Source organism: Macaca fascicularis, chromosome 6 (assembly GCF_037993035.2).
Source record: "Macaca fascicularis isolate 582-1 chromosome 6, T2T-MFA8v1.1".
In the NCBI taxonomy this organism is placed as follows: Eukaryota; Metazoa; Chordata; class Mammalia; order Primates; family Cercopithecidae; genus Macaca; species Macaca fascicularis.
Genome location: NC_088380.1, coordinates 93,814,386 through 93,820,385, shown reverse-complemented (window position 1 = coordinate 93,820,385; position 6,000 = coordinate 93,814,386).

Sequence of the window (6,000 nt, the reverse complement as noted above, 5' to 3'; positions counted from 1 at the left end):
ACAATCATGTCATCTGCAAACAGAGACAGTTTGACTTCCCCTTCTCCTAATTGAATACCCTTTCTTTCTTTCTCTTGCCTGATTGCCCTAGCCAGAACTTCCAACACTACGTTGAATAGGAGTGCTGAGAGGGCATCCTTGTCTGGTGCCAGTTTTCAAAGGGAATACTTCCAGTTTTTGCCCATTCAGTATGAGATTGGCTGTGAGTTTGTCATACACAGCTCTTATTATTTTGAGATACATTCCATCAATACCTAGTTTATTGAGAGTTTTTAGCATGAAGCACTGTTGGATTTTGTCAAAGGCCTTTTCTGCATCTATTGAGACAATCACGTGGTTTTTGTCATTGGTTCTGCTTATGTGATGGATTATGTTTATTGATTTGTGTATGTTAAACCAGACTTGCATCCCAGGGATGAAGCCAACTTGATCATGGTGGATAAGCTTTTTGATGTGCTGCTGGATTCAGTTTCACAGTATTTTATTTAGGATTTTTGCATCAATGTTCATCAGGGATAGTGGCCTAACATTCTCTTTTTTGTTGTTGCTTCTCTGCCAGACTTTGGTATCGAGATGATGCTGGCCTCGTAAAATGAATTAGGGAGGATACCCTCTTTTTCTATTGATTGGAATAGTTTCAGAAGGAATAGTACCAACTCATCTTTGTACCTCTGGTGGAATTTGGCTGTGAATCTGTCTGATCCTGGATTTTTTTTTTGGTTGGTAGGCTATTAATTATTGCCTCAATTTCAGAACGTGTTATTGGTCTATTCAGAGATAAAACTTCTTCCTGGTTTAGTCTTAGGAGTGTGTATGTGTCCAGAAATTTATTCATTTCTTCTAGATTTTCTAGTTTATTTGGCTAGAGGTTTTTATAGTATTCTCTGATAGTAGTTTGTATTTCTGTGGGAACGGTGGTGATATTCCCTTTATCATTTTTTATTGCATCTATTCGACTCTTCTCCCTTTTCTTCTTTATTCGTCTTGCTAATGGTCTATTTTGTTGATCTTTTCAAAAGAAACAACTCCCGGATTCATTGATTTTTTTTAAGGGTTTTTTTGTGTCTCTATCTCCTTCAGTTCTGCTCTGATCTTAGTTATTTCTTGCCTTCCGCTAGATTTTGAATTTGTTTTCTCTTACTTCTCTAGTTCTGTTAATTGTGATGTTAACGTGTCAATTTTAGATCTTTCCTGCTTTCTCTTGTGGGCATTTAGTGCTATAAATTACCCTCTACACACTGTTTTAAATGTGTCCCAGAGATTCTGGTACATTGTGCCTTTGTTCTCATTGGTTGCAAAGAACTTCTTTATTTCTGCCTTCTTTTCATTATTTACCCAGTAGTCATTCAGGAGAACATTGTTCAGTTTCCACGTAGTTGTGTGGAAATAAACTTTTGAGTGAGTTTATTAATCCTGTGTTCTAATTTGATTGCACTGTGGTCTGAGAGACAGTTTGTTGTGATTTCTGTTCTTTTACATTTGCTGAGGAGTGTTTTACTTCCAATTATGTGATCAATTTTAGAATAACTGTGATGTGGTGCTGAGAAGAATGTATATTCTGTTGATTTTGGGTATAGAGTTCTGTAGAGGTCCGCTTGGTCCAGAGCTGAGTTTAAGTCCTGGTATCCTTGTTAACCTTCTGTCTCATTGATCTGTCTAATATTGGCAGTGGGGCGTTAAAGTCTGCCATTATTATTGTGAGGGAATCTAAGTCTCTTTGCAGGTCTCTAAGGACTCGTTTTACGAATCTGGGTGCTCCTGTATTGGGTGCATATATATTTAGGATAGTTACCTCTTCTTGTTTAATTGATTCCTTTACCATTATGTAGTGGCCTTCTTTGTCTCTTTTGATCTTTGTTGGATTAAAGTCTGTTTTATCAGAGACTAGGATTGCAACCCCTGCTTTGTTTGTTTGTTTGTTTTGCTTTCCATTTGCTTGGTAGATCTTCCTCCATCCCTTTGTTTTGAGTCTATGTGCATCTTTGCACATGAGATGGGTCTCCTAATAAGAGCACACTGCTGGGTCTTGACTCCTTATCCAATTTGCTAGTCTGTGCCTTTTAATTGGTGCATTTAACCCATTTACATCTAAAGTTAATATTGTTATATTTGAGTTTGATCCTGTCATTATGATGTTAGCTGGTTATTTTGCCCGTTAATTGATGCAGTTTTTTTGTAGTGTCGATGGTCTTTACAATTTGACATGTTTTTGCAGTGGTGGGTACCAGTTGTTCCTTTCCATGTTTAGTGCTTCCTTCAGGAGCTTTTGTAAGGCAGACGTGGTGGTGACAAAATCTCTCAGCATTTGCTTGTCTGTAAAAGATTTTATTTCACCTTCACTTATGAAGCTTAGTTTGGCTGAATATGAGATTCTGGGTTGAAAATTATTTTCTTTGTAGATTCTGTATATTAGCCGTTTGTCAGATGAGTAGATTGTATAAATTTTCTCCCATTGTGTAGGTTGCCTGTTCACTCTGATGGTAGTTTCTTTTGCTGTGCAGAAGCTCTTTAGTTTAACTGGATCCCATTTGTCAATTTTGGCTTTTGTTGCCATTGCTTTTGGTGTTTTAATCATGAAGTCCTTGCTCATGCCTATGTCCTGAATGGTATTGCCTAGGTTTTCTTCTAGGGTTTTTATGGTTTTAGGTACTATGTTTTAGTCTTTAATCCATCTTGAATTAAGTTTTGTATAAGATGTAAGGAAGGGATCCAGTTTTGGGTTTCTACATGTGGCTGACCAGTATTCACAGCACCATTTACTAAATAGGGAATCCTTTCCCCATTTCTTGTTTTTATCAGGTTTGTCAAAGATCAGATGGTTATAGATGTGTGATATTATTTCTGAGGGCTCTATTCTTTTCATTGGTCTATATATCTGTTTTGGTACCAGTACCATGCTGTTTTGGTTACTGTAGAAATTAAACAAATTTACAAGAAAAAATCAAACAACCCCATCAAATGTGGACAAAGGATATGAACAGACACTTCTCAAAAGAAGACATTTATGCAGCCAACAGACACATGAAAAACTGCTCTTCACCCCTGGCCATCAGAGAAATGCAAATCAAAACCACAATGAGATACCATCTCACACCAGTTAGAATGGCAATCATTAAAAAGTCAGGAAACAACAGATGCTGGAGAGGATGTGGAGAAATAGGAACACTTTTTTTTTTTTTTTTGGAGAGGGAGTCTCGCTCTGTCACCCAGGCTGGAGTGTGGTGGCATGATCTCGGCTCACTGCAAGCCCCGCCTCCTGGAGTCACGCCATTCTCCTGCCTTAGCCTCCGAAGAACTGGGACTACAGGCGCCACCACGCCTGGCTAATATTTTGTATTTTTAGTAGAGATGGGGTTTCACCACATTAGTCAGAATGGTCTCAATCTCCTGAACTCGTGATCTGCCCCTTTGGCTTCCCAAAGTGCTGGGATTACAGGCATGAACCACTGTGCCCAGCCAATAGGAACACTTTTACACTGTTGGTGGAACTGTAAACTACTTCAACCATTGTGGAAGAGAGTGTGGCGATTCCTCAAGGATCTAGAACTAGAAATACCATTTGACCCAGTGATCCCACTACTGGGTATATACCCAAAGGATTATAAATCATGCTGCTATAAAGACACATGCACATGTATGTTTATTGTGGCACTATTCACAATAGCAAAAACTTGGAACCAACCCAAATGTCCATCAATGATAGACTAGGTTAAGAAAATGTGGCATACATACACCATGGAATACTATGCAGCCATAAAAAAGGATGAGTTCATGTCCTTTGTAGGGACATAGATGGAGCTGGAAACCATTATTCTGAGCAAACAATCACAAGGACACAAAACTGAACACTGTGTTTTCTCACTAATAGGTGGGAATTGAACAATGAGAACACTTGCACACAGAGTGGGGAACGTCACACACTGGTGCCTGTCATGGGGTGGCGGTGGTGGGAGAGTGATACCATTAGGAGATATACCTAATGTTAATGACAAGTTAATGGGTGTGGCACACCAACACAGCACAAGTATACATATGTAACAAACCTGCGTGTTGTGTACATGTACCCTAGAACTTAAAGTATAATAAAAAAATAAAAAAATAAAAAAAGAAAATTCTTTTCTTTAAGAATGTTGAATATTGGCCCCCACTCTTCTGGCTTGTTGGGTTTCTGCCAAAAGATCCGCTGTTAATCTGATGGCCTTCCCTTTGTGAGTAACCTGACCTTTCTCTCTGGCTGCCCTTAACATTTTTTCCTTCATTTCAACCTTGGTGAATCTGACAATTATATGTCTTTGGGATGGTCTTCTTGAGGAGTATCTTTGTGGTGTTCTCTGTATTTCCTGAATTTGAATGTTGGCCTGCTTTGCTAGGTTAAGGAAGTTCTCCTGGATAGTATCCTGAAAAGTGTTTTCTAACTTGGTTCCATTCTCCCTGTCACTTTCCAGTATACCAGTCTACTGTATGTTTGGTCTTTTCACATAGTCCCATATTTCTTGGAGGCTTTGTTTGTGTCTTATCACTCATTTTTCTCTAGTCTTGTCTTCTTGCTTTATTTCATTAATTTGATCTTCAATCACTGATATCCTTTCTTCCACTTGATCAAATTGGCTACTGAAGCTCTTGCATGCATCACAAAGTTCTTGTGCTGTGGTTTTCAGCTCCATCAGGTCATTTAAGATCTTCTCTACACTGTTTGTTCTAGGTAACCATTCATCTAACCTTTTTTCAAGGTTTTTAGCTTCCTTGTGCCTTGGAGAAGTTTGTTATTACCAATCTTCTGAAGCCTACTTCTGTCAGCTCGTCAAACTCATTCTCCATCCAGTTTTGCTCCATTGCTGGTGAGGAGCTGTGATCCTTTGGAGGAGAAGAGGATCTCTGATGTTTGGAATTTTCAGCTTTTCTGCTCTGGTTTCTCCCCATCTTTGTGGTTTTCTCTACCTTTGGTCTTTGATGTTGGTGACCTACAGGTGGGGTTTTGGTGTGGATGTCTTTTTGTTGATGTTGATGCTATTTCTTTCTGTTTGTTAGTTTTCCTTCTAACAGTCGGGCCCCTCAGCTACAGATCTGTTGGAGTTTGTAGCAGGTTCTCTCCAGACCCTGTTTGCCTGGGTATTACCAGCAGAGACTGCAGAACAGCAAATATTGCTGCCTGATCCTTTCTCTGGAAGCTTTGTCCCAGAGAGACATCTGCCTGTTTGAGGTGTCTGTTGGCCCCTAGTGGAGGTGTCTCCCAGTCAGGCTACATGGGGGTCAGGGACCCACTTGAGGAGGCAGTCTTTCCATTCTCTGAGCTTGAACACCATGCTAAGAGAACCACTGCTCTCTTCAGAGTGGTCAGACAGGAACATTTAAGTCTGTAGAAGCTGTCTGCTGCCTTTTGTTCTGCTATGCTCTGCCCCCAGAGGTGGAATCTGGAGAGGTGGTAGGCCTTGCTGAGCTGCGATGGGCTCCACCCAGTTCGAGCTTCCTGGCCACTTTGTTTACACTGTGAGCTACTCAAGCCTCAGCAATGGCAGACACTCCTCCACCCATCAAACTGCAGCATCACAGGTTGATCTTAGACTGCTGTCTAGAAGTGAGCAAGTCTCCATGGGCATGGGAGGGCAAGGGAGGATATCTCCTGGTCTGTCAGTTGCTAAGACCATGGGAAAAGTGCAGTGTTTGGTCAGCAGTCTACCGTTTCTCCAGGTAAAGCCTGTCACGGCTTCCCTCGGCTAGGAAAGGGAAACTCCCTGACCCTTTGCACTTCCCGGGTGAGGCAATGCCCCCACCTTGCTTTAGCTCACCCTCAGTGGGCTGCACCAACTGTCCAACCAGTCCCAATGAGATGAACCAGATACCTCAGTTGGAAATGCAGGAATAAATCCTCTCTTGCTGGGAGCTGCAGACCAGAGCTGTTCCTATTTGGTCATCTTGGAAGCGCCCTCTCCAGCCAGTCATTCTTACCATCCACCTGTCATGAAAGCTCAAAAGGCTTTATTAAAATGTATGTAAAATCCT